Genomic DNA, 16,022 nt, shown 5'->3' with positions numbered 1-16,022 from the left:
TCAAAAAAAAAAAAAGGAGATCAAAGAAAAGAGTAAGTTTCGAACGAACAAGAAATCAGATGACTTGGATCCAAGTTTAAAGATTGAAAATTTTTATATACGGAGAGAAATATTTCTTTATTTAATCCAAACAAATTTATTGTTTGCAATAGTTTAAATTCATTGTTTGAGTTAACAAACACAATTGTTTCTTTTCAAATAATAAATATTGTTACATTGAATATATTGTTGTATCGAAAGAAAACATTTTGTTGATTTAAAAACACACACACAATTTCATTATTTTACATACGTATATGACACATTATGATTCCAATAAATATATGCGTTAATAAAAGTTTCAGACATCAAGTCGTCTAAAAGATAACGATTTTCACTGTAGTCGCCCAAAATATAACTTGCTTATTGAAATAGAAGGTTTGCATATTTAGAATTTTATTCTCGATAGGAGAATATAATAGCAGGCCGTCTAGGAATTTAAAGACGATTTTCCGATTTTGAATTATTCGGTAGCCGGATGGAAGTGGAAGGAATCGGCTTTCCTTCCTAAAAAAAATATGTCATCGATAGTAGAAACTTATCGATCAAAGGATATGTTTCATCAATCGTGTTTCGTACAGTGACAGATGAAAATCGGATGTGTGCCATCGACGACCCAGATGATCTGGCGAAGTTGTTTTTTTCAGACTGAAATGACTAATGTTTTTTTGATATTCTCAACTTTTATTTCGATATGTAATATGAATAAAAGGTTATTTTCATTATAATAGATATAGAAATTCAGAACAAATTCATATATCCAAGAAAGGGTTGTTCATTGTATATATTGAGGAAGTTGTGCGAAATGGAAATTGTACTTATTAACTATCTATATTTATCGCGATCATTTCTAAAATAAAATAAAATACGGATTTCTATCGAAAAGTAATTTTTCCTCTCCTCTATTTTTTTTCTATTTTTCTATTTATTTTTTTTCTGTTTTCTATAAATAAAAATTACTGATTTTCGGGTTTACCAAATAATTATATTTTTTTAAAAGAGGCATCATTACACTATTTTTTCTCGTAAGTAGTCTAACCTTGCACCGTTTGAAGTTGCAAGGATTTTTTTTTATATGCACGTATAAAAAATTTATGAATTTTTTTTATTACAACAACGTGTTTTGTTGATTCTGTCTCAAATTCGAACATGTATAAAAAAAAAAAAAATAAAAATATTTCGGATGATATAACTGTACAACCGTATTTTTAAAAGATGAATATACCAAAATTTTTTCAGGTTTTTCAAAGCTCAAAAACCTTTTGAAAAAACACAACCATCCCTTAATGATCAGATACATCGACTGAATAGTGAAATTTAATCTGCAAAAGATTAACTATATAAGCATATTTTGCCCACAGGGGATATTACTTGTTTTTCTCCTTTTTTTGTTTTTATGTTATTGCAACAGTTTCACCATAGCGAAAGAGTTAAACGACGAACAAACGACAATATTCTATTACTTGTTTACATCTCGACAAATCTAAGTCATGAAAAATTCTCCTTATTTACCGACGCAAACGAGAGGAAAGAGATGAAGTTTTATATTATCTTCTGGAAAATGGAGAAAGATGATTTTCAATTTTAGAGGGTAATTTTATCCACACTTTTGTCAGAATTTCGTGACACTGGATGATATTGAAAAGTTGCGACGCGTAATACTTCTCGGAACAATGTGCGGCGTGGGCGTCTTACGTGGTGCAAAGAAAAGCAGCTTCTGCCATCATAGGCCTCGTGGAGGTGTCTCGGAAGTGTCATTCCTGAACCCGACCTGTGTCTTCGCGCATCACCCTCCGTCGCTTTCGCGGTGGTTATCGTCGTAACCCGCATTGCGTCTCTCCGCTCTCATGACGCCGGCGCCCTGCGCTGCCGATCCCCAGCCTGTCCATCCCCCTTCCCTTCCCTCCCCCCCCCATCCCTCTCTCGTACCCTGTCGCTGTGCGAGCCTCGGTCACAACCTTTGCACAACCTTTCGACCCCGTCGACGGCGACGACAACCCTTCAACCATCGACACCGTGTCCCTTCTGTCCCACGCTGCCAACTTTTCAAAACGAAACGTGGCAATTAGGCGAGAATTACGGGCTTAATTCGTCGGATTACGCGCGCGATTGTTTCCGACCGATTTCGCTGCCTGCGTTGCGTCGAATTGAGCCGAAGAGAATACGATTCTCATTTATCTCCAGTAATTTTGAGCGGGTCGACCGTGATAAAGTTGGAGTAACTCTTTATGTTAGTTGAAATAATTAAAACACACATGCAACACGGTACATAAAACACACACACACACACACACACACACACACACACACACACACACACACACACACCACAGAATATTGACGTTTCACTCGATTACGACGCGACTTCTCATACCACCTCTACTCGCCCTCTTGACACCCTCGCATGTGCGCCCTCGGGTAAAAATAACGCGAGCCTTGCTTCGTACAACAAGGAACGATTTTTACTCGGACCAGTTACGAGCAGGTGCTTAACCTACATATTTCGAGAAAGCAAAGTCGAGAAATGTCCAATTAATGTCTTCTCTTTTTTATCCTTTTTTTTTTTTTTTTTTTTTTTTTTTTTTTTTTTTTTTTTTTTTTTTTTTTAAGATATTTAATTTAACTCATTGGTGGTGTACGTATTTGAATTATTTTCTGAGGGATCATCGGAGTTGCTTTTTTGCTCTTAGAACAAAAATTTTAAAAGTACGAATAAAAAAATCAATTGTATATTTTTAAAAAGATGGCTCATCATTATATGATGCATTGAAAAATAAATAATAAATTATTTATTTTCCTATTATATAAATTTTTAATTTCTAATGTGTGGACGTGAATTGGGATAGTTTGCAGTTTATAATTTAATTCAATTTGAGATCAAAACAAAATTGATTGTACTAAATGAAAGAAATGCTCTTTTTATTTTATCAGTGAATTTTTTAGTATAAATTGTGTTTATCATTCAAAGCGTGTCTTTTGTATTTTTTACTTTGTTTATAAATTTTTATTATAGTAAGGTTTATCATTATTTATACTTTTATTCCTTGTATTATGTGAATTAAAAAAATCTATTTGAACGTAACATAAATTAAAATGAAAATCACAAAAAGGCAGCTTATTCTCTCAGGACCATAATTTGTTTTACTTAGTATGAAATATTGGTCTGAAAATCGGAAGTGATATTAGTTACATTTTGAGATGAAGGATTGATTCAAAGATATGACAGAATTTAATCGACTCATAAAATTTATGCTGGACTTAATTGATTATCCGAAAATTCTGAAAATTAGCAGATTGTTTTCAAAAGACTTTGGCACTGAGTCCGGAACAAAATGAAAAAATTTACGACGGACGTCTTTAAACGTGTGTTTTTCATTTGGATCATTCAGGATGCGTGTTTTTCACGATTTGAACGAGCTGTGTTAAATGGATTAATTTTTCACGCGAGCTCCATCCGGTCATTCACAAATGTTTGAAGTAATAGAACTTTTACGAAGTAATGGAATAATAGCACGAGTTCTCGTTCGTGTCGACAAAAATGCTCGATCTTCGAGATCCGAGAATGTCGAGACTCTCCTCATTCGCCACGCTGAGATTCTCTCCGTGGTTAACATATAAATGAAGGAATTTAAATCTAATAAAACTACACTATATATATATATATTACTAATCTAGTCCCTTTTCATAAAAGTTGAAACACGAGATGAATATCTAAATTGTTGTAATAATCGTTTCTGTGTTGGAACGATGCTCACTTGATGATTATTATTATTATAATATTTAACGGATTGTTACCGAGATATCTTAATGACCGCTCTTCTAAATATTAATGTCAGCAATTCTCTGACGATATCTCGAATAAAGAAGGAAATATCCTATTATGCATAATGATCAAATTATCATAAACATAATCATAAAAATGAATCATAAAAATCAAATTTATAGATTATGGTTGTTTGCATTGTGAGATATAACGATAAAAATTCTCTTGAATTCGTAAAATCGGATGTAAAATAAAAACGAATAAAAAACAATCGAGAGATAAATTTTCCCGACCTTTTATATTGGCTACATTTATTATATTGCAAATTTATTCGTAAAATTGCAAATATGTTGAAGCAGTTACCAGTATTGCAAGCATATGTTAACGTCAAATTTGCATTTTTGTCTTCTTGCATTCTCCTAGTTTATATATTTTTTTTCTTCTCTTTTAATGAAATAGCAACGCGGCAGCTGTGATGTGTTATAACTTCATGTTTGGATACAAATGTAGACGGTAGAATTTTTATATTTCATCATTGCGAATGTAAGAAAAGATTGTCAAACTAGGTGAAAAAAATAACGAGAAGATGAATGATAAAGTGTGACTAAAGTAGCATTTATAAAATAATAAATTTTGTAATTTTCTCTTAGAGTAGTTAAAGGAATTCCTTGTTAAAGGAATTTCTCCTGGCACAATTGCTAATCTACATAGATCCAAGTCAAAGCCAGGATATAACCCAGATTTAAACCAGCTTTAATCCGAAACTATGGAGACTTATGCTAACTTGTCTTTAAGGTGTTATGGCAAGGGCATTGTATTGTCATTTAACTACTTGTCTTCTGGAGACGACAATTGTGTTGCATTTCTAATCTAAAGCACTTGAAAACAAATGATAGGTTTAATATAAATGTTTCTTAATATCTTCTCTGTATAAAATTTTTGATATAGAAAAATGAAGGTAAAAGAGAATAAAATTAAGTAGGTCACTTGATTTTGAATAGATCACAATTGACTTTTTTTCGTGAGAGGTAATATGTGATGAATAGATAAAGGAGATAAAGTGATTATTAATATATGGTTTCTAAAATGTAAAATTGATATTGAAATTGAAAGTACTTTTGATTCTTTATATTTGAAAAAGCAATACTTACAGGCGCTTTAATATTTTGTTAAACAATAATAATGTATTAGGATTACTTTACCGGCTATGATATTCTCTTTAAAGTTACTTTTGAAGTTCGAACTATTTTAGATAGACGAAAAAATATTTCTCATTTTGAAGTTATCATAATAATTTAACTTTCCCATGAGTAATTCCATTAGCGAGATTATTGATATTATTTCATCGAAATTATTTATTTGATGTAACATGAATTTTTTTGTTTTAATTCTATTAAATTAAAATTAGATAAAAACTTTCAAAGTAATATAAAAAAGGAATTTTCATTTAACGCGTTGATTTTATATTTTGCATTACATTTTAAAATTCTACATCACGTAACTTTGCAGTTTAAAAAAAATGTTCAAATGCGCGCTTCTGAAAAAAACTTGCGTTGTGAAAACTGTTTAAGCCTATCGATTTTTAGGGCAACGAATCTGTGATCTAACTGCAATACTTTTATAAATATAAATATATAAAAATAATCTAAGACAAGTTTCACAGATTTGTAACCTCATTAAAAAAATTATGTCACTCACCGATCCGATGCGCAACAACGGAGTGAATCTGCCACGTAGCTACGATGATTCTGTAACACAGAAACAGAACATTCAAATTATAGCAACATTCTAAATGATAGATATTTATTAAAATAATAATTTTTGAAAAAAGATTTTTATATAAAGGCGTATAAATCTCTAAACTGTTTTTCTCTTCCAAACTATAAGTTTTAAATGATCGAATTTTAATAATTCAAATAAATGTGAAATTGATTAATTTTATGTTGAGAAAAAAATGTATATTTACCCCAAGGTTGCTCCGTCGGTGCCCGATGCCTTTCCTAGGCCTCCTCCTCCTCTCAAGACGTCGGGTCGTCGGATGTCCTCGCAGCACAGGACACTCGCGAAAAACACTCGCGAATTATTATAATCGCGCGCGGACTAATTTTAAATAAAAGTCTTTTAGTCCGATCACTTGTACGGCACTCCCGAAGCAAACGCGCGGCGCGACGAACTGGCTGTAGTTCATTCATTCACTTGAAAATCGGCGGCGGAAAAATGACGATCGATTAAAAAAACTGACCGATTAATTTGCTACATAAGAGCCATTGAACGACTCGTGGCTTTTCGTGTTAGTATATTATTAATAACAATAATATTATTCGATGTTAATATTAATATTACTAATAACGATGCAACGAGTATCGTTAGCTTCTTCGTCTTTGAGAATTTCGTTGGGGAACCCAAAGGAATCCCTCGGAATACTGAGCCCCTCTGCCACGTCCCCATTGAAAGTATTATCGTTTATAAAAATTCATCAAATGAATATCAAAGGAATAAATCAATTAAATATGTATATACTTTGTTAGAGATTCGTCATTTACAAAAATCGCGTCGTTTACAGAAATTAATTATCACTATGCTTCAAAAGATAAGCGTTGATCAATGAATACCAATCAGTTCTGCCGCCCGCAATATTCAAATGAAACGAGTCGTCTTTTGATACGTGTAAATACGTCCGACAAACTCATAACTGCGCGAGCAACGTTTATTATAACATACATCGTAAGATGTATCGATGTTCCGAACGTCATCCAGATTCTAATTCGTCGCGACTTCGTTTCGAAAAGAAAATGTGAAGATACGCGGAGCGATACGTAACACTACCCGCCCTCACGAGTGTCGGTGGTTGAATGATAACGCGCTGCGTACGCGTATACAATACCCGTCGATTGTAAACAAAGTACCAAGGCCGCGCGCTATTGTATCGTTATTTTAAACATAAAGGTTACAACGTTTATAACAAAATTATATATAAGGCATACATCTTTCCGTTGAGCTTTACGCACGGAGGAAATATCAGAAACAGGAATAAATATTAAATTTTGGAAATGAAAATTCGGTAACGTTAATTAATATTAATAATTATGTGAGATTTTAGTAGCAAGATTATATAATATCTGATGTAAATATTTTATATAAAAATATATATTAAAAAAATAAATGCCGCGCGCGAAGTGCGCACGTTTTGTATCGTTCTAATAATTTATTTCTGTTTCTGATATTTCCTTCGTGTGCAAAGTTCAACGAAAAGATATATATATATATATATATCTTATATATAATTTTGTTATAAACATTTATTATAACATGCATCGTAAGATACATCGATGTTCCGAACGTCATCTAGATTTTAATTCGTCACGACTTCGTTTCGAAAAGAAAATGTGAAGATACGCGGAGCGATACGTAACACTACCCGCCCTCACGAGTGTCGGTGGTTGAATGATAACGCTGAATGATTTAAAATAACGATACAATAGAGCGCGACCTTGATACTTTGTTTACAATCGACGGGTATTGTATACGCGCACGCAGCGCGTTATCATTCAACCTCCGACACTCGTGAGGGCGAGTAGTGTTACGTATCGCTCCGCGTATCTTCACATTTTCTTTTCGAAAAGAAGTCGCGACGAATTAGAATCTAGATGACGTTCGGAACATCGATGTATCTTACGATGCATGTTATAATAAACGTTTATAACAAAATTATATATAAGATATATATATCTTTTCCTTGAGCTTTGCACACGGAGGAAATATCAGGAACAGGAATAAATTATTAGAACGATACAAAACGCGCTTCGCGCGCGCCATTTATTTTTTAATATATATTTTTATATAAAATATTTACATCAGATATTATATAATCTTGCTACTAAAATCTCACATAATTATTAATATTAATTAACGTTACCCCGAATTTTCATTTCCAAAATTTAATATTTATTCCTGTTTCTCATATTTCCTCCGTGTGTAAAGCTCAACGGAAAGATGTATGCCTTATATATAATTTTGTTATAAACGTTGTAACCTTTGTTTAAAATAACGATACAATAGCGCGCGGCCTTGATACTTTGTTTACAATCGACGGGTATTGTATACGCGTACGCAGCGCGTTATCATTCAACCACCGACACTCGTGAGGGCGGGTAGTTGTTACGTATCGCTCCGCGTATCTTCACATTTTCTTTTCGAAACGAAGTCGCGACGAATTAGAATCTGGATGATGTTCGGAACATCGATGCATCTTACGATATATGTTATAATAAACGTTGCTCGCGCAGTTATGAGTTTGTCGGACGTATTTACACGTATCAAAAGACGACTCGTTTCATTTGAATATTGCGGGCGGCAGAACTGATTGGTATTCATTGATCAACGCTTATCTTTTGAAGCATAGTGATAATTAATTTCTGTAAACGACGCGATTTTTGTAAATGTCGAATCTCTAACAAAGTATATACATATTTAATTGATTTATTCCTTTGATATTCATGAACTTTTATATTAAACGATAACCCCTCCAATGGGTACGGACGTGGCAGAGAGGCTCAGTATTCCGAGGGATTCCTTTGGGTTTTCCAACGGAATCCCAAAGACGAACAGTATCCGTTGCATCGTTATTAATAATATTAATATTAACATCGAATAATATTATTGTTATTAATAATATACTAACAAGAAAAGCTACGAGTCGTTCAATGGCTCTTATGTGGCAAATTAATCGGTTAGTTTTTTTAATCGATCATCATTTTTCCGCCGCCGATTTTCAAGTGAATGAATGAACTACAGCCAGTTCGTCGCGCCGCGCGTTTGCTTCGGGAGTGCCGTACAAGTGATCGGACTAAAAGACTTTTATTTAAAATTAGTCCACGTGCGATTATAATAATTCGCGAGTGTTTTTCGCGAGTGTCCTGTGCTGCGAGGACATCCGACGACCCGACGTCTTGAGAGGAGGAGGAGGCCTAGGAAAGGCATCGGGCACCGACGGAGCAACCTTGGGGTAAATATACATTTTTTTCTCAATATAAAATTAATCAATTTCACATTTATTTGAATTATTAAAATTCGATCATTAAAAACTTATAGTTTAGGAGAGAAAAACAGTTTAAAGTTTTATATAAAAATTTATATAAAAATCATTTTTCGAAAATTATTATTTTAATAAATATCTATCATTTAGAGTGTTGCTATAATTTGAATGTTCTGTTTCTGTGTTACAGAATCATCGTAGCTACGTGGCAGATTCACTCCGTTGTTGCGCATCGGATCGGTGAGTGACATAATTTTTTTAATGAGGTTACAAATCTGTGAAACTTGTTCTAGATTTTTATATATTTATATTTATAAAAGTATTGCAGTTAGATCTTCACAGATTTGTTGCCCTAAAATAGATAGGCTTAAAACAGTTTGGAATATATATTTAACCCTGGTTTAATCTCTATTTATTAGACATATCTTTCTCACAAAAATAGAAACAAAGATTATAAAAAAGTGTTCATATCTTATATTTATATAATAAGAACATACGTTTCTTATGTGTTTTTTATTTATCTATCTCTTCTCTTTCTTTTTACCAGGATTAAATGTCTAAATCGGTACATGAAAGTCATATATACTACATGTACATATATTCTGAAACTTTTTAAATTTTTTAATGATATATTATAAATATAACACAATTATGAAATGATTTTCGCAATAAAAGCCGCTCATGAAATGAGTGCAGCGAGAGAGAACTAATCGACATAACGGACAACAATAATTTCGATATATTCGAGTATTAATTTAACATGCCTTTTTTAATAAAATGGAAAAAATAAATGACGCGCGCGAAGCGCGTATTTTGTATTGTTCTAGTATATGTAAATGTCAAGCGTATTTTCACAAAGCGAGTTTTTTTTGGGGGGGGGGGGGGGGGTTTAGAAGCGTGCATTTGAACATTTTTTTAAAGTTTTTGCAAAGTTACGTAATGTGAAATTTTTAAGTGTAATGCAAAATAATATCTGTATATCATGTCGATCGGTCAACAGACCATTTCGAAGCTAAAGAGGTCAGTTCGATCAGAAGCGTGACCAAATTTTAGTTATTAATACTGGCTGAACTAGAATTCCAGTTTATCCTCCCTTTCTCATGGACGAGATATCGACGAGAAATTCAACAATAATATAGCAGACCAGTCGAGTTTGATCAAATTAGTTCTACGTGCCAAGTAATAATTTTAGGACTTAAATCGCTATTTAACACGACACGGAGTAAAACAGGATGACTAGTCGAATTCTGAAATAAATCGTTAGTAATTATCGTTACTAATTAACCAATCATTGGCGAGCAGTTTGTCACTAGCACCGTTCATTCATCTCACTCCAACGTCGAAATCACGTTCGAGCTTAATTAACAAAGTTAATTTAAACTTGACTACCATTTGCCTACTATGTTTCGTGAACTCATGCATTCCATTATCTTCATAATTTACCATATAACGTTCTCTCTTATGTAATTAATTTCTGAAGGCTTTACTTTTATCTTTTATCGAAATTCTGACTAGTCATCATTTCTAAATTTTATAGTTTTGTATTTTCAAACGATTTTTAAAATAACTGTTTAAAATGAAGAAAATATATCTTTTTTTATACATTTGTATGTAACTTGAAAAAATTTTGAACTAAAATCCTAATTGTTTATCTTTATAATTTAATGGCATAGTATTCTGAAATTATCAAATGCTTTTATATTCGAATTCTTATTTTTAATCTTTATGATTTAAAGAAATTTTGATATTGGAAGTAAATTAAGCTTACAGCTTTTAAATATTATTTACATTTAAATAATCGTTATAAGAAATAGAATAGACTTTGTAGATGCAAAATCTCGTCAAATTATCCTAATTTGTGATATTTGCAATGAACTACATTATTGTTAAATTAAACTGTTGAGCATCGCTACTAAATCTTACTGCTTGTCTAAGGCAACGATGACGGAAGTGTCGATAAAACCGCGGCGAGCGATCTCGCTCGAACTTTAATTATTCGCGTAAAACTTGTGGAGAATGTTCGTTTCCCTTTTTACGACCCCGAGCGGTGGAAAAATGACGTAGGAAGACTGAATTCAGGACGCGGTCGTGCGACAAGAAACGGATTTTTCTGTTCGTGTCTCGAAAACATATCGCAGACCGTATTTCATAGTGAGTACTTTCGTCGACGTAAACTGTCAACTGTTCATAAACGAAATTAGATGAAGACTGAAAGAAGAATGAAAAATGTGCGATATCCACTTATCGATTTACCTGAGCTGAACTGTTATTCGCATAAAATTTATCAAAGTTATGCGAGATATCTTGGGAAATGAAACGCGAGCAAATTGCGGCGAGATAAATAAAATGAGAAATAAAAGAGAAGATAAAGTCGATGAACTTAGAGATCGGATTGTAATGATATTGAATAATTTGAAGTTTTACGAAACAAAAATTTGATATATGTGGATATTTTAATTTCTTAATAATCACAGTAACAGCAATAATAATAACAATAGCAACGACAATAACGACGATAGCATCAACGGCAGCAGCCAATGGTAATAACAGTGGCAATAATAGCAACAACACAGCACAAGTTTAGAAACATGATTTGAATTAATGAGAAGAATGAAAGAAGTAAAATAAATTGTATTTTTCTCTATCCTTTTTTTTTCAGAAATTAATTGGTTTCTTGGAAATTTTTGGATGAGATTCATGTTAGTTATTTGATAATACTTGATGGAATTTCGTCGTGTCAAGCGTTGCGATGCGGTCGCGAGCGGTGTTTTTTAAATCAACCGATGTTGCAAACCGATGTATGGAATGCGTTTCCTAGCCGGGCAAATTTCGACGTGTAAACTGCAAGTAAATCACCGGAGGAGATGTCTCGTGGAAGTGGAGCCCTGAGTAATCGACGACGCCAAGTTAGTGCACGCGCACAAAGGCTGTCTTCCTTCGGCCGCGGTCGGCGACGTTTCTCGCGCGTTTCTCAGGAAGTTCCATTTGCCATTGCATTGATTTATACGAAATCACCCCCCGTAGCCCTCGGACGAGCGTACGATCGAGAAAAACAGGAAACCTGTGTTGGATGGCCATTGTTATAAAATTGGAATCTTCAAATTTCCCGACTGCCCCGACTCTCCCGTTCTCTGGAATAGTTGCATGGAATAAGTTATAGAATAGTTGCTCATTTTGAGACTTGAAAATTGCCCTATTGCGATGTAGGAAATTATTTTTCTGCGTTTTTGTTTTTGTTTTTTTTTTTTTTCTCTAAAAGATAAGAGGCAAAATTAACTGATTTATCATATAATTGAGTCGACAGATGTATTAAAAATTATTATTCGTTGTGTCTCATATCTGTTTCTTTTATGATCTTTAATGATTCAGTGATATTGACTCAAAGCTAAAATAATTTTTTATAATAATCACAATGGGCAAGAAAAATTACGTTCTTTGATTGACGTCAAATCACGTCAATTCACGTTATTGAAGCATAAAGTGTTTTCTAATGTTATTCTGATGATTAGATTTTTTGCTAAGCTTGTAAATTACAATTACAAACATTATTGATAAATTGATTTGAAAAATATTGATTTTAATTATTGTTTATCACTTGACGTATTTTTTTGTTATTCTCTTGCTACTGTTAATAGGTATTTTATTTTTCATAGCATTACTCTTGCTCGTGCTCTTTTTAATAAGGTATTGCAAATCGATACAAACGCACTTGCGTATGCGATCGTGCAACCACCAAGAATAAATATTGACCAAATGACATATTGCCTCTGGCCATTAACTTCTCGCCGATGCGCCATTGGCAATAATTATTGCTACTCAACTCTGTAATTGGCGAACGCCTGGTCAGTGTATAAATAAAGTATGGCGTATATATAACATTGAACTCTTACCACTAGGGTCAATAGTTATTTGATATTAAATTTTACGGAAAAAGCGAATAACTAGGAAATCGCGAGAGAATAATCGGAAAAAAAAACCTTTTTGTTATTTACGTCCAAGTTGGTGATTTTCGTTGAAAATCCTTATTTTATGTGAACCAAACCAATGAAATACGCGAATTGTACGCTGCTACTCTGCAAAGATAGAATTAACGAAAACGGCTTTGGGGAATCCTACACGTTCTCTCTGTTTTGTTGTGTCGGCGTATATACGTTTGTTCCATCCCTCGTGAAATACAAACAGCGGGCACTGAAGCGCTTGAGCGATTCGCATTCGGTTTATTTGTAGCAACAATGATCACCGAAGTCGTATTCTGTGTATTTGTGACATTCTAGAATACTGATATTCGATGTTAAAGTGCAAAGAGAGAATTAATTCCGTTTTGCAAGAGTAATATCAGTTCCAATTTTTATGTATAAAATTGCGTCTACACGTGTCTTTTTTTTTTAAATAATATATTTTATATATAATATATAAAATATTAAATATATTTATATATTTTATTAAGTATATTAAAAGTATATTTTATTTTAAGTATTTATTGCCAGGATATATTCAGAAATAATTTGACGTGTATTTAATTTTTAGATTTTTTTTTACATGGAAATTTAATATATTTTCAAAAATTGTATATAATTTTGGATTGATTTGTTTTATTTAGGAATTGAGTATATCATGTATTTTTTAAAACTTTAAAATGAATCGTGTATTTTTTTTCTTTTTCTTTTTTTTTTTTTTTTTAGAAATTAATTCATATTTTAAAATTTTTAGTTGTTTAGAGATCAGATTTTATCTAAATATCGCTTGCGATAATCGCAATATTCAACAGATATAATTCCATCAATTATGAAATGAATCCGATCTAGAAATTGCCAAAATGAATTAATTTCTAGAAAAAGAAGAAAAAAAATACAATTCATCTTAGTTTTAAAACCTATATTATTAATATAGATTTTTATGCAGTGAGAGAAAATTAAACTTTCTGTTAGATTGTGTGTAATAGAACTTGCTTCCACTTCTATTTGAGTATAAATGTGTCTATTTGTCTTGTTCTCTTGTTCAAAGGAAAGTATAACGAGGAAAGTATTCTGACTTGTGAAACTGTGAATATTATCATGAAGTTGCGGACTATGCGATATAACGTATCTCCTCGGTTTTTAAATAACCGAGAAACACGAGTATCCGAGTAAAAGAACGCGGATATAATGGATGAGATTTTAAGTGGATTTATCCCTTTATCTCATTCCCGTATTTTGCCCATTCATCGTACATACGTCATAGGTAGTTGCTCCTACATCGCGAATATATAAAACATCGTATCGCCACGCGAGTGAATCGATAATGCGATTTTGAAGTATTAAGACACTATGTACCTTAGTTAGTTACCTTAGTTACCTTAGTTAGTTTGAAATATATCGAGGAACATTATTTACTAGAGATATTGTTGCTGCGATATCAAGCAAAACAAAATCTTTCATCTTTATGGTAGTTTACATTTGAATATGGTTTTAAAACCATAATAAATGTAATTGGAATGGATACCATGGATGGAAACCATGATAAATGGAATTGGAATAAATGTAATTTTTAGTTGAGATTGGAATCTACATCACGTATACATTTTTAAGACTTATTATTTCTCTAACTTTATAAAGATTATATTTGTGTGTATATCATACTTTTTTATTAATTTTTATATTTTATATTTTATTATATTAAATTTTTTTAAGTGATTTATAAGTTATATTGATTAAATTATGGTTTCATAAATTTATTATAAATTAATTATCTATTCTGAAAGAATAATATTCGTCCTTAAATTTTGATGGCGACAAAATGATATTTAATTTAATCGAATTTTTATCGAATTTCGCTGATTTTCATGATTTTGTAACATGTAATATCAATCTGTTTCAATGATCAAAATCATTTTTGAAATTATAGTTTGAATATGAATTTATCCTAAATTAACTATCTACTCTAAACAAGTAATATTCGTCTTTTTAATCCTCGATTAATTTTGATAACGACAAGGTAATGTTTAATTAAATGTTGTGAATTATAGAATTTCGTTGACTTTCATGTTTTTGTAACGAATCAATTTGTTTCAATGATCAAAATCATTTTTGCCGATTACCATCGTTGTTAAGTCGATGCACGAGTACATGCGTCACTGTCGCGTGATAAGTGTTCACGTGATAGTGTTCTGCTTTCACAATCAAGGACGGTACGATAAATAGGTAAATAACGAGTTTGGCGGAGCCGCGCTGATAATGCGCAAAACGCGCATAAATGTGGGATAATCTATCGGAATTGAGGCTTTTGGGAATAACAAAAACCCCTGTGCGATTTTCGAGAATCGCGCGCGCACACAACGCATACGTTGCATACACGGCGAAATTTAGGATCGCCCCCTGTTGTAATCTTTGATTTATCCATTTAATTATTCGTGCGATGGAGAGAACAATTCGCGTTGAATTTCCAGGCGGTCCCTTGTCGTTCGTTAATATTACACGGGGCATACTGGAAAATTCATACGCGGTATGATGATTCTCTGTCGAATTTGATGCGAATTTACTTTGGGCGAAAATGTAGTAATGGATTATCACATCAACTTTCCGATTAAATTTCAAATTGAAATTGTTAATGGTACAGATTGATATGGCGCTTTTTAAATTTTCAATGACAGTTAATAAGAGCAACAATTGTAGGATAATCTGTAATTGTCTTCAATTCTCATCTTGGATTTTTTTGAATTGGATAATTTTTTTTATGTATGCACAAAAACACACAAATGTGTATTGTGGTCACTTGCTCATTTGATGAAATTATGAGATTGTAAAAAAAAAAAAGACGATTAGATTTGATGACTAAGTCTAAGTTTACTGTCGCAAGCTACACCTTTAGCTAGAAGGGAGAAGAGAAGCGAGGAAATGATGAGTCAGGAATCTATTAAAATTTGTAAAACCAGAAGAAAATATATTATAAAGAATATTCTTGAATTAGTTTGGGAGCAAATTTTTGAATAAATCAGGAGGTTATTTAATCTTTTAAGTTTAAAAAGGTCTAAAATTTTTAATTTAAAATTTTTTTACCACAAGAAATTAATACCCTTATAATTTTTACGATCTAGCTTTGACTTTCGTAATTACAATTTGTAAGGTATATTTGTTTGCCATTGGCAAGAGGGAAAGAAATACGAGGAAAGGGAAGAAGAGAGTGCGAGAAACGAAAATCGTCACGTCT

General features: G+C 32.4%; 2 protein-coding genes across 4 annotated transcripts in view; both read left to right on the top strand.

Moving 5' to 3' along the window:
- The window catches only part of Nca (neurocalcin homolog), a 166,709-nt gene that overhangs the window by 25,285 nt on the left and 125,402 nt on the right, over positions 1 to 16,022 (top strand). The window lies entirely within an intron of this gene.
- LOC105428118 (neuronal calcium sensor 2) overlaps positions 1 to 16,022 on the top strand; it is a 154,249-nt gene that overhangs the window by 24,605 nt on the left and 113,622 nt on the right. Inside the window, exon 2 of one of the 3 annotated variants that reach the window (XM_089073438.1) lies at positions 9,028 to 9,077. The exons of the other annotated variants lie outside the window; for them this stretch is intronic. The gene's annotated coding sequence lies outside the window, so the exon portion shown is untranslated. The remainder of the gene's footprint in view (positions 1 to 9,027; positions 9,078 to 16,022) is intronic. 3 annotated transcript variants of the gene reach the window in all.

This window comes from Pogonomyrmex barbatus, unplaced genomic scaffold (assembly GCF_055798465.1).
Source record: "Pogonomyrmex barbatus isolate J1 unplaced genomic scaffold, ASM5579846v1 scaffold15, whole genome shotgun sequence".
Lineage (NCBI taxonomy): Eukaryota > Metazoa > Arthropoda > Insecta > Hymenoptera > Formicidae > Pogonomyrmex > Pogonomyrmex barbatus.
This window is presented reverse-complemented; position numbering and strand designations above follow the sequence as displayed.